The sequence below is a fragment of the Euprymna scolopes genome, chromosome 2, assembly GCF_053919585.1.
Source record: "Euprymna scolopes isolate OS-2025 chromosome 2, ASM5391958v1, whole genome shotgun sequence".
Lineage (NCBI taxonomy): Eukaryota > Metazoa > Mollusca > Cephalopoda > Sepiida > Sepiolidae > Euprymna > Euprymna scolopes.
Window position 1 is genome coordinate 121,875,637 of NC_136483.1, and position 21,339 is coordinate 121,896,975.

The 21,339-nt window shown below is 32.1% G+C and overlaps 1 protein-coding gene across 1 annotated transcript in view; it reads right to left on the reverse strand.

Moving 5' to 3' along the window:
* Positions 1 to 10,702: 10,702 nt before the first annotated feature.
* Positions 10,703 to 21,339, reverse strand: part of LOC145295838 (sodium-dependent multivitamin transporter-like) — a 248,072-nt gene continuing 237,435 nt past the window's right edge. The window contains exon 15 of the mRNA XM_080141552.1: positions 10,703 to 11,743. The gene's annotated coding sequence lies outside the window, so the exon portion shown is untranslated. The remainder of the gene's footprint in view (positions 11,744 to 21,339) is intronic.

Consider the following 21,339-nt stretch of genomic DNA (forward strand, 5'->3'; position numbering starts at 1 on the left):
ATTTCAACATGGTGTTTCAGTCTAAGTAGAAATAAGAAAAAGTAAATAATGTTAAAGAAAATAACAGCACGACTTTTAGAATATGTTTTATTTGCCTTACATAATTTGATATACATGTGAGTTTGTTTTTTATTGTGTATTTAATTTTGTGGACAGCAAATATGAACTGAAACAAACATGTTTTTCATTTTTCTTTCAAATAAGGATGCCCATTAAAACAGATGGAATTTATTTTGACCTTTGAATTGTACAGGTTTATGCACAAAGTATCTCACCAGTACCTGGATGATGATTCAGACAAAATGAAAATCAATGGATTTGACATTAATCAACATGTGATCAAAGATTCATTTGTTTCATTTATTCTTTACTAGCAAGCTGCCCAACATTGCCCAGTCGTAAAATATGCTTAAATTTTAGTTTATGCAGATTTTACATTTATTAGAGCCAATTTTCTATTGCTTATTATATTGTACCCATATAGTACTATATAGTAGTGTTCTGCCGGTGTGGCTCAATCATAAAATATGCTTCCATATATTTTAATTCGGATTTTATATTTATTATTATAGATCCAATAGTGTATTAATTATTATATTGTACCCAATATATAGTAGTGATTTCACAAGTTAAAAATAATATAACTTGTGTGCCATTAGCTAGAATTGAAACAAAAACGTATAGCTCTCCAGCCGTATTCATTACCATTATCTGAGCTAACAACAGATCAATATCAAAACTTCAAAAATTAACTGACTTTACCATATAAATGTATATTCACACATGCATAGAAAGTACACATTTAGTGCATATCAAGTTCCAATTTTTAAAAATTTTGACCCCTGGCTAAAAAGCAAATTGAATTTGTTCCACAGATCAAAATCTATATATCAAGTTTCAAGACTAGACCAAAAATTGCCAAAAGAGTTTGGTAGAGACCGTTCCTCAGACAAACATTATATATATATATATATATATATATATATATATATATAGAGAGAGAGAGAGAAAAAGGGAGATAAATCAATCATGCAAAAATATTGTTCTAATATTTTTTTTTTTTTTTTTTCATCATTGTCAACAAAAACATTTTTGTGTGTATTAGCATGCTACAATCCTATTTCTTTAGATTGTTTCTAAAATAACGATTTCAGAAGCCAACATTTATCAATTTGCTTCATGTACTCGGATGCTATTGAAATCAAATGACATTTCTCTGGCACTGTAACATGAATTTTGTTCAACAATTACTATCAATTGCCATTGCCAAGAGTGCATGGTGTTCCTTTGCCTTCGTCTTCATAACAACTGGAGTTTCTGAAACCACCTTCCATCACTTGTGGACTCGACTCCCTATGCTCTGTTGATTTTGTCGGCTGTTTAAGAAGCATTATGACAGAATTTGAACTTATGCGAGGAAAGTACATGAGTTTAAGGCCAGGTATATAAAATATGTTTCAACTACCTGAGAAAAGAATGATGACACCTGATTATCCAAATGCATCAGGATAAAATGAAATCATATTGAAGATGCATAACCTTACATGTTTCCTCTAGCTCAATGAAAAAGTAGCAATTATTATATTCCAAGAAAGATTATCTCTTTCTGGGAACATAATAATAATATGCTTCTTTTTCAAAAGATATATATTGTTAAATCAAAGAGATCAAATGAGGATTAGTTGTAGACATTTCAAACAATTGAATAAATATAATGGCAACCAATCAGAACCTCCTATAAAGAAAAGCCAAAACATAATAATTAGTTAATGTAAATATTAATATTAAATAGATAGTTAAGTAAATAAATAGTCAAATAAATGAATGAAAAAAAAAAGTTATATCTTAATAGATTCATTGTATGCAGGTTACATAAATAATTAAATAGATAAATAAAGAAGCCCACAGTAAATACTTATAAATAAATATACTATAATAATATTTTTAATTAAATCTAATTTATTTTCATTATAATACTAGCATTTCAGCCCGGTGTTGCCCGAGCGTTTGGAGGTGTATGCTGAGCAAAAAAAAAAAAAAAAAAGCGGTCAATTTTTTTCACTTTGACCCCTATTATGACCCCTTAAAATTTATTGTTTTGGGCTCAAATCAAGTTATTAAGTTAGATCCATATCCAAGGTATCTATATCTAAAATTTCAAGTATTTAGACCCAAAATTGGCAGAGGAGTTTGGTAGAGTTGAACTTTGACTCCTTAACAGCCAAATTTCTGTCTGAAAACGATTACAAATATTTTCCCAAATCTCAGTATCCTGTATATCAAATTCCGAGCTTGTAAACTGAAAATTGACAGTTATTGCGTAGGGAAATGTACACAGACACACACACAGACACGGTCACTTTAATAGATATATAGATACATAAGTAAAGGTTAATGAAAGTAATATGACTTCCACTTCTATTCCTATTATATAATATTTAGTTATTGGTTGTTGTAGGGAGGTTTCTTGAAATTTTATGAAATTTATATTAATTGCATTTAATAAGAAATTTAGATTGTTGTCTATCAAACCTCTCTATTTTATTCATAAACTTATATTTATTATTTGAAAACTCCATAATTCTCAAATAAATTTGAGAATTATGGAGTTTTCAATTATTTGAAATATAAATTGACAGTTAAATTCTTGTTTGATCATCTCGTTCAAATAATAAATATAAGTTTATGAATAAAATGGAGAGGTTTGATAGATAACAATCTAAATTTCTTATTAAATGCAATTAATATAAATTCAATAAAATTTCAAGAAACAACAGCCAATAAGTAAATATTATATAATAGGAATAGAAGTGGAAGTCATATTACTTTCATTATATCGTGAACAAGTTTTGTTTTTTGAAGACTAATTTTATCTGAGTCGGGTGTTGGGATGTATATATAATTATCATTGTAGATGTGTTCGTTTATATGGGTATGCATGTGTCCTTTTAGGACTTATGTGGGCGTGTATGATATTGGAGCCTGTGTAGTTATTCAGTGACATGTGTATGTATTTAGATGTTAACATTTCCAAAAGGTTTTAATTTATGAGTCATATGTTCGGCATGTGTATGCATGTGGGAATTTGAATATCAATTGTGTGTATATGTGGGTGTTTTAGCATGTCTAAATGTATTCTTTTATACATATGTGTGGCATGCATCAGTATATGTGCTCTATTGTGTAAGAAAAAATTTGAATTGGCAAGTTGGTAAAACAAGTGACATCTTACCTCCTCCGGCCATCACAAATAAAAGTCAAGTAACTATATCGGCGTTTTGGGAAGCATTTGCTGTTGATTTTGAAATTTGATTGTCTGAAACCTCTGCCTCTTTCTTTTTAACGAATTATTTCCATTAAAAGCTTTTGATCCTTATGAGGTACATTTAGTACTGAAACATAAATGGATTTATGTGGGCCATTTTAACTGTTTAAATAATGGATATTTATAAAACTCTAATTTGCATTATGCACTTTGAAAAAAATGCTTTTAAGTTTATTTTGTCAATACATTTAAACTTGCTTAATATACACACACACACATACAAACACACGCATACACACAGTAATTCAGGTAATTCACGGTAAAAAAATCTTAGTAATAAATAGTTATTTACTTAAAAAAACAAAACAATTATCCATGAAATATTGGCTACACATTCAGAACATGTTTTGATTTCTGCTTTAATAAATGTGACATCATCAGGTCAACAAGTCCATTTTTTTTATGCTTTCATTTTGTGGAATGAAGCATGAAGGTGACTAGATTCAAAACATATTTCGAACATACTTACCCTTAAATTTTCAGGTCTTTAGACTTCAAACCTCACCAAATTGAGATTATGTCATTTAACATGAAAATTGTACATTTTGTGTTGCTAGACTTTAAATGGGCCAAACACAGTTAACATAATGACTTGGTGTGATGGAAAGAATCATATCATTATTTGATAAAGTCACATGCAAATCATTTGCATTTTTGACAAGCAAATAAGCATATGTATAACATGTACACATAGATACACAATATGAGAGTTGAAAAACATATTATTTAAGTTAAATAAAAAAGTATATTTTTAAATAATATATAGCAGATATATATAATATATAGCAGACCGATAACCTGCTTACCAACTATGTGGAAAATTTTAACTGCACAACTGAGTGAACTCGCTTAATGCTCATGGGCTACTGCCTGAGGAACAAAAAAGGATGCTACAAAGGAAAAATAGGGACACATGACTTATTATACATAGATCAAAAAATATTAAGAGAGGTAAAAACAGAAAAAAGAACATAGTCATGGCATGGATTTATTACTAGAAAGCCTACTACAGAATCCCACAAGCATGGATAATTAGAAATAGAAGTGAAGATAAGATATTTGATAAGATTATTAATATTATTGAGAAAGCAATGGAAACCTGAAAACTAAAACTGACACCTGACTGATATAAGAATACAGAGAAGCATCTTCCAAAGAGACTCGCTATCACCACTACTGTTTATCATAGTATGTAGTTTAGTGGCATCACAGCTGAGTAAATGTAATCCTGGATACAAATTTACAAACAGAACAAATAATAAACCACATCATGTATATGAATGGCCTGAAACTGTTTGCTAAAAACAAAAAGAAACTGGAAAAATTGATAAACACAACCAGAATATTCAGCCAGGACATTGGAATATCATTTGGAAAAATGTGCATTATAAATTGAAAACTAGAAAACTAGAGACATCAGAAGGTATGAAATTCCCTAACCAAGAGAAGATGAGAGCGCTCAGTGAAAATGACACTTCCAGGGGTGCTGAAAGCAGACATCATTAAATTTACAGAAATGAAAGCTAAAATTGGAAAAGAGTATCCGAGAAGAAGGAAAAAACTGTTAGAAACAAAACTATGCAGTAGAAATTTAATTAAGGGAAAAAAACACCTAGGCAGTATCGCTAATAAGGTACTCTGGACTATTCGTAGGATTAGGATTAAAGAAGAATTTAGACACTTTGATCATAGGATGAGAAAACTAATGACAATTCACAATATATTACACCCAAAAGCCGATATTGATGTGAAAAGGAGCAAAGGAGGAAGAGGACTTATAAACATAGAAGACTGTAGAAGTCACAAAAAAGACCTGGAAAAGTACATGTCAGAACACAGAAAGATTAATAATCAGAGCAAGAGACACCACCAAGAACAGCAGTACAGGAAACGATTAAACCAGAAACAAAAAGACAAAAAAAAAAAAAAAAAGAGCTACATGGACGATTTATCAGAATAACAAAAGAGAACCATGAAAGCACCTGGATATAGCTAAGAAAAGGACACATGAATAGAGAAACAAGATCTCTACTTACAGCTGCACAAAACAATGCAATTAGAACCAACCACATTAAAACTAAAATAGACAAAACACAAAAAAACAGCAAATGTAGATTCTGCGGGCAGAGAGATAAAACAGTAAACCACATAATACGAATGTAGCAAACTAGCCCAAAAGTAACGTAAAGACAGACACAACTACATGGGGGAGGTAGTGCACTGCGAACTTTGCAAACGACTACACCTCAAACATGCTGATAAATGGTTCAAACACAAATCAGAGAAAGAGCAGGAAAATGAAAACCACAAAATCCTTTGGCCAAACCAGATGTCATCAATTAACAAAAAAAAAAAAAAGAAACTATCCAATTGTACATTTTGCCGTCTCAGCAGACCACAGAGTGAAGATCAAAGAGACAGAAAAACGAAACAAATATGCGGAACTTTCTAGAGAACTGAAAGGAATATAGAACCTGAAGAAAATTAATACCAGTAATTGTAGAAGTACTAGGAACAGTCTCAAAAAACTTGGAAAAAAGTGAAAGAGAAATCAGAATCGATGGGAAAACTGAGATTATGCACTGAACGGTAATGCTGAAAACAGCTGAAATCTTAAGGAAAATCCTTGAGTACAGAAACTAATCCACATGAGCAAAAAATTCTAACCATATATAAATTGCAACAGAAATGAAACAAAAAGGTGAAACCAAGAAAACTGGTACACCAAAAGTGAACTTATTCCCCTCCTTCTCCCCCCTTCAACTCCCTTTTCCTTTTCCCTTTTTTCTTTTCCCCTTTGCTCATTTTCCCTTTCATTTTCTTTTTACCTCTCCCTTTTCCTTTTCCCCTCCACTCCCCCCTCCACAAAACAAAGCTAGCGTCAGCACAACTGGCATGCACCAAATAGTCGAAGGATTAAGGAGGATGGAAGGCCGAGTGCAAAGAGGACTGGAATTTTGAGGAGGCTTATTGCTACTCAAATTCCCATGAGGATCAATGGCTGCTACCAACAAGAAATCAATGACAAACGGTTGTTGCGATAATGAAAATTAATTTGCAAATGGTATCAAAAGTGGGAGTACTGGAAATCTAGGGAGATTTTGTCCTCTCTCTCAATACATCTAATGCAACTCAGACTGCAGGGAGCATTCCAAGTTGTTGTCAAAGAGTATTCTTTGATGATGGCCTGAAAACTAGTGAGTGAATAGGGGAAAACTATGTAGCAGACGGTAATAATAAAAACAGTTGAAATCTTAAAAGTACAAATACAGAAACTAACCTGCATCAACTGCAAAAACTAATCAGCCACATCGAAACTGCAATAGAAACTATGGAGGAAAGAACAGCACATGAACCCAAGGAAACTGACGCTTCAAAAAATCCCCACCCAAAAATATGTTTCAAAGGTCAAGGAGGATGAAAGGACTAGCTCAGTATGAAGAGTACTGGGACATTAGGGCAGGTCGATTTTTGAACCCCGGTGAGGCAATGGTGATGATAGTTGGGGTTTGACATAAAAAAGACCTACATGAAATATTTTTTTCAAAATCGTTATTTTTGCTTGAGGAAATGACTTTAAAAGTTGAAAAATTGAAGCTATTAAAAGTTTTTTGGTGAATTTTCAAGAATGTCCCATCATCAAAACAATCTGTACTGTTAAGAAAATGGAATCATTTAGAAAATTTAAAACTACATTTTTAAATAAAATGAGTGAAGATAATGAATTAATAAAATAAATATTAACTGTAAAGGCAAAATTATGTTTTTTAAATTAACAGCGACCAAAGTTTGCTTTTTCATTTCAGGAACTTTTTTGGAGTGGAAACATTTTAGATTTCACCATCGCAAAATGCTCGTTATTGATATTGAAAAATAATATTTGTTTATTATTTAATTTGAAAACATTATGATTAAGGCTTAATTATTTCGAAACGAAAACGACTTGTTTAAAATATATATTATTATATTTCAAGTGTCTGCAGCGAAGTTAAACATATTCGTTTTATCTTTTTTTAATTTGTTTTTCGATTAGGTTGGTGCAAAAATAATGGCATTTTTGACGTTTAAACTAATGTCAAAAACATTATTTTTGCACCAACCTAATATTTCACATCAAATTCTATTTGGAATTTTTATTCAAATATGGTAATACTCCAGTTTTATATTTAAAAAAAAAATAGTCCATACAATTTTATTCTACACATTCTTTACGAAACATAACCACGTAAATTTTCACGTTTTTCTACTTAATAAAAAATACTTTGCAGAAAATTAGTGTCAAATTTTAATTTCTTTTATTTTTAGGGAGTAATTGTTTTTAAGCAGTATTTTTCTTCTAAAATTATAGTTTTAAAATCAGATAACCCACAAAGATTAATACGAGTAAATAAGGAAACTCCTTTAAAGGTTTTCCTTATTTGTGCATCTATGTTATTGTGCTAAAATAACTTTGTTATTTAGGAGACAATTCTTAACATGGGGAAGATAGGAGGTTGTGTTGCAACTATTCTGTACTTTCACCTAAAAATTTAATAAAAATTAAATTTAACTTGAAAATACTATTAAAAATAGCATAGTAACATAGATGCACAAGCACTGGTTGTTCAAACTCCAAACCCTTGTTTAAAATGGCACAGCTACAGCAAGAATGAATTTCTTTATGGATAAATTCATGTTATCGAAGGAGGAGCTAAAATCTGCTAAAACTGTCTAAACTAAACACTACTATGCCTCTGATTTGGTTTTGTCCTTTCTCTCAATAATCTAATTCAACTTTACAAAGTTTTTCATTATTTCCTATAATTAGCACTTATTTTTTTAAATATGAAACTGGAAGATAGCCTAAAACAGTTTTCTTCAGTTTTAATTCACTTATTTATATAACTTTTCAGATTAAAATGTCAGTAAAAGCACAATGTTCAGTTTTAATCAGTGGTTCACAAAATTTGCTGGGCCACCTTGTCTTTTGGATGAAACAGCACCCCCAACTTCACGACTAGTCATCCAGTTTAGTTATTTCCTCGCAAACAGTTATCCCCACGTAAAAAATAGTTGGATTTTTATGTTAATTGCTAAGGAATTAGTATTTGGCAAGTAGTTAATTCACAATTGCCCTTGTTAGAGGAACGTTATATAGGACAGAATGTCAATATATTTTGCTATAAGAGGGCCAAACAAATTGACAAGAAATCTCTTGCAGTAACCAAAGTGAAAAAAATGAAGGAACAGCAAGACAGATTTATATATTTTCTTGTAGCTGTAAACTTCCTGACTTGAGATGTGATGAATTTCTAGTAAAGTGCAAGACAAAATTGTCAAACAAGGCACATAATCTGCACTTGTTCTAACAAGAAGGTAAAATTAATTCTATAGATTCACCTGCAATTATGTTCCTTTTTTGTGGAAAATAAAATAATATATTGGTATTTATTATGTAATCTGGCTCTATTATTAAACATGCAAATTTTCCAATTTTCAGGTTGCACTAGAAGAACTACCATTTAGAGCAATTTTTAAATTAATTGATGGAACAAGAAAAAGCCTAACAACATTTGGGAAAACTTTGTATCAATAATTATCAAGATTTGCTTCAAGTAGAATTCTAAGAAGAAATAGTGTCCCTCCTGATCATCATTATCTGACAGCAGGAGAAACAAATAATTTAAGTGTGAAGACCAGTCTACTTTTTGAGAGTATGCTGTTGGCATTCCTTGAGAAGGTAAACTAAGATATGCAGCTTAGAAAATTGGGCCCTTGAATCAAGCAAGATGGCTAACACAAGGTTAATGTATTTATGGATCCGAGGTGTCTATCCTCAAACACTATGATAAATTAAACATTCTGGTCAAATTTATCATCTAAGTGTATGCAGTTAGTTGGTTTGAGATCCAAACCGACAATAATTTTTTTAACCAACAGTATATTTTAATATGATTCAGAGAACAAAACAGTTAACTGAAATCCAAATTACTGTTTTAAACAGTTCCAAATATACACTTCTGGAAAATATAATATCGATGCTAAACTCAGGTGAATTGGATGTGAGAGAAGAGAGCATTCAAACGATTTTGTCCATTAGGTAAATAAATACTTATCTATTAAATTTTATTAGTTTTCTCAATTTACCAAAACAATAGTTAGTTTTATTCATATTTCATCACAAAAATATAAAAAATAAGTGTTTTTAAATAATTGTTTTTTGTGGTGTTTTTTTTTTTCCAGAAATAGTGAACAACTAAAAAAAAAAAAAAAAACTGAAAAAGATTATGGCTATCAATTTTGCAGCCAAACACTGGTCAAATTTGATTGATTTTTCTAAAAAAGTTGTATATTGGCAGAAAGCAAGACATAGATATATTTTATAAAGTCATCATGTCAGCAAATTAGACCTTCACTTTTCTTGAAAAGAAATTATACAGAACAATTTAGTTCTATTATAACAGTTTATACTATTGTGTTTAATAAAAACATTAAAATACATGGTTCTGTAACTTGTATCAAGTTACACAATTACAATATTGTGTAATACATCTCCACATATCTTTTAGATTGTGAAATTTAAAAGACTTAGTTGCTAATTAGCGTTTTTTTTACAATTTTTGTTTAATTAATAATTTAATTAATTAGTTGAGATATTTTGCTAGTTGTGATTCATAATTAAAATTATAATTCATGTATTTTTCTTTCAATGTATTTCATATAAATATATCAATTTTAATTGGATTTTTTATAAAAATAGTGAAAATTCAAAGTCAGTGTTGTGTAAAATACTATGAAAACGAAGGATTTCTCAGCATTTTTCTAAACGATTTTAAAAATTAAATGCTCAATTTTCTGTTCAAGATAGGAATCTAATTTTTGGTATCACATCAAATCCCAACTATCATCACCAGTGCCATGTTGATTTTCTGAAAAAAGTTGCAAAGCGACCCGCCCTACTGGGACATTAGGCAGGCTTATTGTTTACCAAATTCCAGTTAGGACCAATGGTTGTTACCAGGAATAAATCAATGCTGAGCAGCTATTGCAATAATGCAAAGTCATTTGCAGAGGGGTAAAGAGTACTGGAAATCTGGAGAAACTTGTTATCACCCAGATTACAGGGAACATCACTTTATTGAATAATCTCTGATGATCCGTGTGAGAACTAGTGAGCACAAGCAATAAAAATAAATGTATAAAAACTTTTTTACTTGTAAGAAAAGAACAAAGCAAAAAACTCTTTCGTTCTCTGATGATGGATCTGGTATGGTCCGAAATAAATGTTTCAACATTAAAGAAAGAGAAAATTTTTTTAACGATTCTTTTTTTTTTTTTCTTTTAATAAAGAACAATTTTATCTGTTTATTCAATTTAAAAAAAAAACGACAAACAAACTTTAATGATGCTTCCAATATTTTTTAATCCCTTTTAAAGAGGACACACGCTATAAAAAACTTGCACAGAAAAGATTTCCAAGACACCTCGTGCGTTTAACAGCAACAGCGCGCCTTTGGAAACAGATTTTACTTGCAAGAAAAAAAATTGTTTAGAAAAAAAAAATGTTTAGAAAAACGAAAGAAAGAAATGAAAGAAAAAATTGAATGATTCTTTTTTCTTCTTTTAATAAATTTTTTACATCTTAACGTGTTCCATAAACAGCTGTATCTGTTTATTCAAAGTTTTTTTTTTTTTTTTTACTTTATTTAATACTTTTACTTGAAAAAAGCTAGGATGGATAGGATCGATAAAAAGGAAATTAAAACTATATCACTTTGACTATGTGCTTTTGAATGATAATTGACTATTTCAGTCAATATGTAAAAAAAAACCCTATATTTTGCATTTAGTCACGTGACCTTTACATATAGTAATTTGATCCCTTCCACAAAATGTATGTATAAAGAACGGACTTGATAGTCTGATGTCAAGCTTATTAAAACTGCAATTGAAATATGTTCTGAATGTGTAGCCAAACTGTTTCATTTATAAAACATTTTATTACAGAAACGCGCACACACACACACACACACACACACACACACACACACGCATATATGTGTGTCACAGAATGAATGAGAATGAATCAGACATGAGTCATGAACTAATATGACCAACACTTTCCGGTTGTTTTTCTTTTGCTTTAATCTTAAAAATAACTATAGACGATGGATGATTAACTACTTACACATTGTCAGGCTCTAATGAAAGGTTGCCAACACCCGAGGGATAAAAAACCCTCCCCATCAATCAATCAATATTACCGGATCTAAAAAGCGCTATACAATCTCTAACTCAGTTGCTTTGTATATGATACTATAGAATGCAGAGAATGAAAACATTTTAATCTTATTTTTTTCCTTTGAACATGGACCAATATTTCATATTCGATTTAGGACTGCACTTCCATATGATTGTCCTTTACTGGAATTCCTGAGGCTGAAAATAAATAAAAAAAATATGTCATAAAATAGACTGGAAAAATATAAAAATAACGAAAATCGACATTACATCATCAGTCGTAGCATTGAAAAAAACAGGTGTAGGGGACATTATTTCAGGTCAGTGCCTGATAATTTGTACTATAATTGTTGTATTATTTCTGTCCGTGGAAGCAATTGAAAGCAAAGCCCTATGTCAAGATCAACCACAGCTTTTCTTAAGTAAAATTTTACGAGAGATCCAATGGCATTATTCATTTTGTATTAGAATATTTGTATTAGAATATTTGACAATATTTTTACAGAGTATTCTTTTGCACAGCAAAAAGGATGTTTTATTTTTTGACTTGAAAATTATATGAATTCCGGATTAATACAAAAACATGGTAATATTAAGTTTAGGGTTAACTCTAGGAGTACACAAGTTCCTCACTTATTCCCGGACAATGTCGGGTATAATTTATAATGTAACATATACAAAGAGCGTGAGAGATACTAGAGGGTTGTATTGGTTGAACCAAATTACGTGTAATGAGAAAGGGTTTAGCAGTTGGTGTTAGACAATGGCGTTTGGAACCTTTGTCATCAGAAGCAACTTAGAAGCAACCTTTGTCATCAGAAGCAACTTAGAGGCAAATTGTTGAAAGAAACGTAATTCCGTGACAAGTAACCCGGTCAGACAAATAAAATATATTGTAAGTTTGCATCATCTTTCTTTAAGAACAACTTTTAGCGATGAGCAAGGTGGCTACATGATCACGATGGAGATAAAATGCCCACTGCATGGTCACAATAGAATAGAAATATGAGTTCTCTTCAATAAGTTTCCAAATGTTTTTTATATGGGCACTTTTATTGAAACTCTAGTCCCCTTCGAAGTAATCTCCTCCGACTGCAATGCACTTATATGTTTCCAACAACTTCTGGAAGGCTCCATGGAAGTCTTCTTGTATGAACATGTCAATGATCGTCGTCACAGCATCTTTCATCTCCTCAATTGTCTCATAACGACAGCCTCTAAGGTTTTCTTTGAGCTTAGAAAGTAACCAAAAATCACAGGGAGCAAGGTCTAGACTATAGGAAGAGTGAGGAACTGTCTTGGTCAAATAGTTTGTTACAAGGATGAACTGGTGCATTGTCCTGGTGGAAATGCCACTGACCCGATTTGAAGAGTGCTGACCTCCTCCGACAGAATCTCTTTCTGAACTCCCTTAAAACATAGAACCGTCGTGTGTCTATAGAGACAATATTCTCTGTTTACTGTCTGTTCAGTGGGAACCCAGTGCATGTAGATCATGTCTGTGCTATCAAAACAGTAATAATTTCTAGATGAATTTGCTCTGTCTGGCCTTCTTAGATCTGGGAGAGCCAGCATTCTTTCACTGGGAACTCTGTCTCTTGGTCTCTGAGTCATAGCAGTGGATCCAGCTTTCATCGCAAGTCATCAGAGCATCAAGAACTGCGGGATCTGAATTGATTGGCTCAACCGTCTCCCTGCTGTCATGACAATGGCTTTCTTTTTGATCTTCTCTGAGCATCCTTGGGACACACTTCGCTCAAATCTTCCTCATCTTCAGTTCTTCACGAATAATTGTGTGTACAGTTCCCACACTGACATCAAACTGTGCATTTATTGTCTCTATAGATACACGACAGTCCTTATCCATGAAATTCTTTATTTGACGAATCAACTCTGGTATTCTGACTTCTTTACTCCTCCCATATTTCTCATCATCTCTCACAGATTACCTGTCTTCCTTGAATCTCTTATGCCACTCTAAAACTGATGCTCAATGATCTAAAAGCAGTCTGAAGCATTTCATACATTTCTGTGGCATTTTTTCCAAGTTTAAAACAGAATTTTATTGCATATGGTTCTTCTAAATTGTACCTAGGCACCACACACACACACACACACACACACACACACACACACATACACACACGAAAGTGACCTGATGTAATGGTTACAGACGCAGACATGGCGGGTTAGAGTTATTTCTTGATTACTGCATCACTAATAACATTGTGAAATGTTTAAACTAAAAAAGATCTGTCTATATGATATTTCCTCACTTTTTTGTACATTTCTTTCTAGAGAGTTATTTCTCCTTTTTTTTTATAAAAGAGAAATGGTCGTTTTCTGAGTCTTGAGAAACAATGGATACCTACTGTAAGGGTCTATAGTAAAGCAAGGCTTGCTCACCACTCATCAACCGACATTGTTTCAGGATAGTGGCAAAAAAAAAAAAAAGTCCAGAACGACAGGGAACAAGGTTGAAATAAACAGGAAAAGGTGCTATTTCAGAGTTTTCCTTCCTCACAAGCAAGGCCTGAAAGTCTAGTCTATGCTATTATTTAATTCATATGTGGAGGTAGAATATATGGATTCATACTTTTCCCAAAAATATTAGTGAAGGTGATGCAGTCATCAAAACCTCCACTCCTCTCCCCTCCCGGCTGTATTTATAATCACTACATCGCCCCATTTCCATTATGTAAGTATGTCATGTTATCATGAATCTGGTTCAGAATTCTTCTGGCTCGTTCGAACAACCTTTGACAGCCATTGTTAATAGCAGGTCCTTCGAATGGCATCTGTATGTCTTTTGTTAAAAAATTATCTTTTGAATCTTTCGATGACATCTATATATTATAGATATAGTACGATTTTAGGTGCTTATCTAGAATTTAATCTATTTTCCTAACAAAAATACAATCAAATCTTATGTACCCATCGAAGATGCCGTATGCCAAAAAACGATGTAAATTGATCAAGTATTTAAAATAAATCAACGCTCTGATCCCCATCTGGCATCAATTGTGATGGATGGCTCTCGTCTGGGTGAGGCCCCATGTTTTGACAAGCTTCTGGGTTTGACCTTTACTCCTGATCTGAAATGGAACACGTACATCAAGTCTGTTGCCAAGGTCGCTGGAAAGATGGTGGGATCCTTCTACCGCTCGAGAAGATATCTCACTACTGATGCAATTCTCTATCTATATAAAAGCCAAGTAGGTCCAAGGATGGAATACTGTTTCCATATCTGGGTAGGAGCTGCTAAAAACAGCCTATCCTGCCTTGACAGAGTACAAAATAGACTTCGTGGCTTAGTGGGGGATGCCCTTTTCTCTACCCTGCAACCTCTCTCCCACAGAAGAGACGTTGCGAGCCTATCCTTGTTTTATTGTTATTTCCATGACAGGTGCTCGTCTGAACTCCAATCTCTGGTCCCCCGTCGCCAATCTTTCACGAAAAACACCCGTCTAGCTGAATCCACTGTGAAAAATTTCCCCCACTCTATATCTGTGCCTAAATCAAAACGTGGACTCCATGAACAAAGCTTCTTTCTTAGAACTGCACGCCTGTGGAACTCTGTTCCGTCTGCCTGCTTCCCTCCGGACTACAACTTGGATGTCTTCAAGTCCAATGTTAACAAATTCCTAATGAACCGCTCCCTTAAGTAAACACTTCGTCAAATCTCCACACTAACGTAATGTACTTGCAATAACCCTTATCCCTGAGTGGCTTCCGGGCCTTGATAAGTCGTGATCACTGTGTAAAAAAAAAAATAAATAAAATAAATAAATAAATACATATGAGATACGTTTGAAGCCAAAACAACGCATTATTACAAAATAAACACATTTATTTTGTTTGAAATTTATATTGAAATTTATAAATATATTTCGAAGTAAAACTTCATCTTCAGTATGTCCTTTTTTTTTACCATGTTGTTGTTGGAGCAATCAATAGAAGTCGTTTGTTGTTTCTGCAGTAGTCTTTTCAAATGGCGGAACGGTGCGTTGGTCACGTCATTTATTTTATTCAAACTCAACCAGCGCTTCTATTCAAAGAACACAAACCCCAATGAGCAAGTAAATTAACATGAGAATTAAGTGATGCCTACAAATGCCAAATGCGGGCATTTAATCTTAAAGCAGTCAGACAAGAAGTCGTGAATGTTGCCTATCGCTAGTTGATCACCACTTAGTTTATTTCCCAGACAGGGCTCAACTTTAATAATCTTATAATTAATAAGCTCAACTCGCCCGGTCCCGGCGGGGGCTGGGCACCAAAGTTCAAGCAAAGACCATATGTGGGGGTAACCCCACATATAAGACTATTGCTCTTGAGTAATCAGTTATTGGTCAATGTAGGGGAACCCTTCATACAAATTGTCACTACCCAGCTCCCCTACTCCCCGGGGAGTTGGTCCCCATTTTCCCTTCACTCTCCACATTAAAAAACGGCCTTGTGCCTAATTTGCTCAGTGGGGAAGCAAATAAATCCAATCTTATAATTAATGAGCTTATATAAATATTAACAATTATTTTTATACTTACAGAAACTAGTGTTTCATGCTTTTGTTATCATCCTCATCAACACATGCACACAATTAAAAACAGAATTACTGACATAAGAATTTGAAAAAGGAACATTTTTGGAGAGAAAATTATTAAAAATAATTAAAAATTTTCTGATATATTTTGTGTTTGTGCAGTTTACGGACTGTGCTAATTTTGGAGTAGAATTTCCATGTTTGTTTATTTTTTAATTTAGACCCCTTCTCCACCGTGTAATACTGTCATTCTAGATAATAACGTTATTTCAGCAGAGTCCGTAAACTGCACAAGTATTAGGTTGACAAGAAAGTCTTGCGGAATTTTGTAATTTTGATTTCAAATGATGTATTTTCAAAAATGAGTTTTCATTATAATACCTCTACTTTATAAATCATTTTAAAGAGCGTTTTTCTATCCAATCATCTAAATTACAATCATTTTAAAGAGCGTTTTTCTATCCAATCATTTAAATTACAATCATTTAAATTACAATCATTTAAATTACAATCGCTTTAAAACAAGTATGTCTTCTTTTCAGAACGTTGAATACAAGATGGGGAAAAAGCAAATTCGCAGAATTTTCTTATTTCAATTCAAACTAGGCTGAAAAGCTGCTGAAGCAGCTCACGATATCGACGCAGTGTTTGGCCCAGGAACCACTACTGAACACACAACACAATAGTGGTTTAGTAAATTTCGTGGCAGCAATGAGTCTTGAAGATGATGAGCGTAGTGGTTGGTCATCGGATGCTGACAATGATCAATTAAGAGCCTTAGTCGAAACCAATCCATGCAAAACTGTTTAAGAACTTTTTTCTGAATTAGACGTAACGTATATAAAAATTTCCAACCCAAAGATTAGAAAGACAAAAAAGACTTGATAAATGGGTGCCTCACGAATTGAACAACAAGCAAAAGAAAGGCCGTTATGAAGTGTCATCTCCCTTTCTTTTACGCAACAAGAACGACCTGTTTCTCGACTGGATTGTGACTTGTGATGAAAAGTGTGTTTTTACGACAACCGGCGATGCTCGGCTCAGTGGTTAGACGCCAACGCAGCTCCACTACACTCCCTGAAGCCAAAAGAAAGTCATGCTGACTGTTTGGTGGTCTGCGACCGATCTCATCCATTACAGTTTTTTTTAATGCAGTGGAGAAGTACTGTCAACAAATGGATGAAATGCATAAGAAACAACACCTAGCATTAGTCAACAGAAAAAGACTAAATTCTTCTCCACGACAATGCCCGATTGCACGTTGCTAAACCGACCCTGCAGAAGTTTAACGAATTGGGCTACGAAACTTTGTCTCCTCCGTCATACTCTCCAGACCTCTCACCTACCGACTACCCTTTTTTCAAGCATTTGACAACTTTTTGTGTGAGAAATACTTAAAAAACCTAAGCGATATCAAAAACGTCTTCAGTGACTTCATCGCCAACAGAACATAAGATTTTTATGTTACTGGCATAAATACACCTGTTTTTGTGTTGGCAAAAACTGTGTTAATTCTAATGGTTCTTATTTCGATCAATAAGTTTTTTGGAGCTGAGATCTGTTATTGTGAATTTAAAATTTAAAATCGCAAGAACTTTCTTGTCAACTTGATACTTTTTTTCCCCCCTTTTTTTAACTAGAATCTCGGAAAAATTACCTTTATTCCTGAAAGGGTAAAATGCTACAAAAAACTATTCATCGCTAAAAATACTAAAATTTGATTTTCTTTAGTTAAAAAAAATAGGTTATCTTTCAGATGCAAGGTTCGTTGTTTACTTGCGATTGTAACGATGTAAGATTCCGTTGTACGGAAGACCAAATCGGCCATAATTTAAATATTTAAATTTATTTACTGAATTTAAATATTTAAATTGATATACTGTTTAAATGATAATATACGTCTACGATGTTTTTATTGGCGCTTTTCTTCGTATTTTTTAATAACATTTTTTTGCACCATTTACAAGTTTTTTTTTACAAATACTTTTTTTAATACTGTAATAGTAAAATTATTTTAGTAAAATTCTATATTGGATACGTTTTTTTTATGAAGTTTAAGTAAAAAAAGTTCACTTTTTTTATTATTAAAAATACATTTCATGAAAACACTCATTATAAAATGTTCACGTTGTTTAATTAAAAGTTCTCAATTTTAATCTAATAGTTTTATAATTTTGTTATTTTGTTACAAATTTCTAATAAAGATTATTTTAATTTTAACGGTAATTTGATTTTCATTATAAACTCCGTCATGTTAAAGGCTTGAAAATCACTTTAAATCAATTTTAATATAAAAAAAAAAGAGAAATCAACAGGAAACAAATCTCGTGTGAAAACATTACGAGATACTTTTTCCGTATAATTAATAAATGTATCTTTATTTTACTATTACAGTATTAAAAAAAATTATTTGTAAAAAGAACTTGTAAATGGTGCAAAAAAATGTTATTAAAAATACGAAGAAAAGCGCCAATAAAAACATCATAGACATTTTGGCCGATTTGGTCTTCCGTACAACGGAATCTTACATCGTTAAAACCGCAAGTAAACAATGAACCTTGCATCTGAAAGATAACCAAAAAATAATATTAATAATAATATTTGTGCAACCAGACATCGGTCATGGGATAGACGTAAACATTTTTCCCGTGCGGAATTTGAAAGTGATTTTGTATCCTTTAAAGTCTTCACTAGAAAGTATTTTGGATTAGAATTATTACAGACGAATTAATGCAATGATGTGTTAATCCCCACAAAATCAAGGATTTTGATTCTATTGTTTCAAAATAACAAATTTGAATTTTTCAAACGTGAATTTCATATCAAAGTAGCGATTTTTCAATGTTTTGCAAATTCAGATCAAATAAGGTCTTCGTTATTTGATCTGAATTCATTCATTTACTGTCATCCGTACTTCAGAATACTTCAAGGTCAAACAAGAATTAAGCTTTCTTTCTGAAAAAGGAAACCGAAAAAAGTTGATATATTATTGTTTAAAACTGAATAAATATTAAAATTCAATTAAAACAAAAAATACAGATTTGTTAAAATTAAGAGCCAATTCCGAAAAAGTAAAACGTCGGTCATTTATTTTTCCCATTTAGCCCGTCGTTAACTCATTTATCAAAAAAGGAGGAGATGGTATTAGTAAATGAAAACGATTGAAATATAATTTACTATCGATGAATGCAGAAAAAATATCTTATTAAATTTGTTTCCGATGTGTATGAGAAAAATATCTGAGTGTGAGAGAAAAACTCATTCCTTTCTCTAAATCTTTCTAATCAAAAATAAAATATCGAACAGGATTAAATATTAAAATCTATTGAAAATACAATTTTCTCTTTAAGAACCACGGACCACTATTTGGTACACTGTACTTACAAAACAGAAATAAGTATAATTCATTAAAAAGTTGATAATGTCAAAGAAAAAGCAAATAGATTGGTTCAACTTTATATATAAGAAGATTAAACAAGAATAAAAACGATATATATATATATATATATATATATATATATATATGTATATATATATATATACTACTTCATTTTCATTTAATCACATAAATTATACAAAAGTATAATTTATGTGTAAACTTTAAGTAATCTGTATATTTTGTTTTTACTTTTCACTGTTTTGTTTTTTGTAACATTTCATGGAAATAAAAAATATATAAAGCAACACTCAAAGCAAAAGATTTTTTTTATTTAAGATGAACATTTTCTATGTTAGAAATAATTACATTTATTCATTTTTATTTTTTACAAATTCTAATATTTTATTTTTTATTTTTTAAAGTTTAAATATGCTTGTTTGAATTTGTGCGAAAGCGATTAACACACGTGTGTATTTGTTTTAAATCTTTGTGTGTGTGTGTGTGTGTGCGTGCCACATATATACATATGTGGCACGCACACACACACACACACACACACACACACACACACACAAAATGGGAATGTTTTTTTCCAATTATATTTCACTTTTTATTCATACCAATCCTTAATTTATGAATCTCAATAACAGAGCATATAGTAAATAAATGACTCTAGAAGTGTAAGCCATGTTTAGTTTCTGAACAATTTCCGATGGTTCGTTGTTCTAAACAAGTCTTGAGAGGTGACTTGTTTGTAGTAGACAGTTCCACAGAGCAAAATATTTTTACCGTGTCGAAACGGAAAAAAACATGTAAAATTGCTACAGAAAAGGTTTAATATTTATGGAGCAATTCTGGTTTCTGATTAGTTGGTAGCAGAACGTGAATTAATTAGATTTGTCAGTTCTTAGCAGCATCGTTTATAAATAGAATCGTCCGACTGTGTGGGATCATACTCCATTATACATCCAAAATATTGCAACAATGACAAAAGTCTATATTCTAAATTTCATGATGTTGACCATCTTACAATTTATTTATTTAATGCTGTCAAGAATTGTGAATGTACTTAACGGAATACATTGTAAGATGGCAACATCATGAAATTTGGTACACACACACACACACACACACACACACACACACACACACATCTACTTATATTGTGATCGAAATGCACCAAAATTCAAAGCGTTTATGAGCATCGTCCAAATTTGACTATTAAGCAAAAGGAATAACTTTTTTTATGGTGGTATGGTGGTATTTGTTATGGTGGTATTATTGTAATGTATCATGAAATTATTTTTGTAATTTGACGATTGCCTGTCATAATATTATTGCTATAGCAATTTCCCTTTGCTCGACTGTCCCCATTCTTTCGCCAATAAAATATACTCGTCATTACAAAACACATTTGTTGCCTAATTCGCTCTCATCACCGTTTCCGGCGAATCTAAAACGACGTTTTTACGCATCCTTAATTGTTTGAGTTGCGGTTGAATCAACAAAACCACTAACAATGAACGTCGTAAGGGATAGGCGGATGCGTGTGTGAGTAAGGATAAATGGTTTCTCTCGTTACAAATGAAAGTGAGGCTGGGCGAGTCTGTTATTTTACTCTTTCACAAATGAGTTGATCTTAAATGCCAAGTAACCTTTTGTTCAACGACTCACTGCTCCCTTTTTTCTCTCTGATCACGCATCCTCCACACTCAAACATTAAATATCGTTAAACAATTTTCTTTATTGTTTACTTTTTAATAGATGTCGTCGACTTAAAAGACTTCATCGGCGTGTTACGCTTGAAACAATATTTTCAGCGCAGATTAAATAGACGCATTATTCTTGTCTTTCATCTGTTGGCTCGATCAC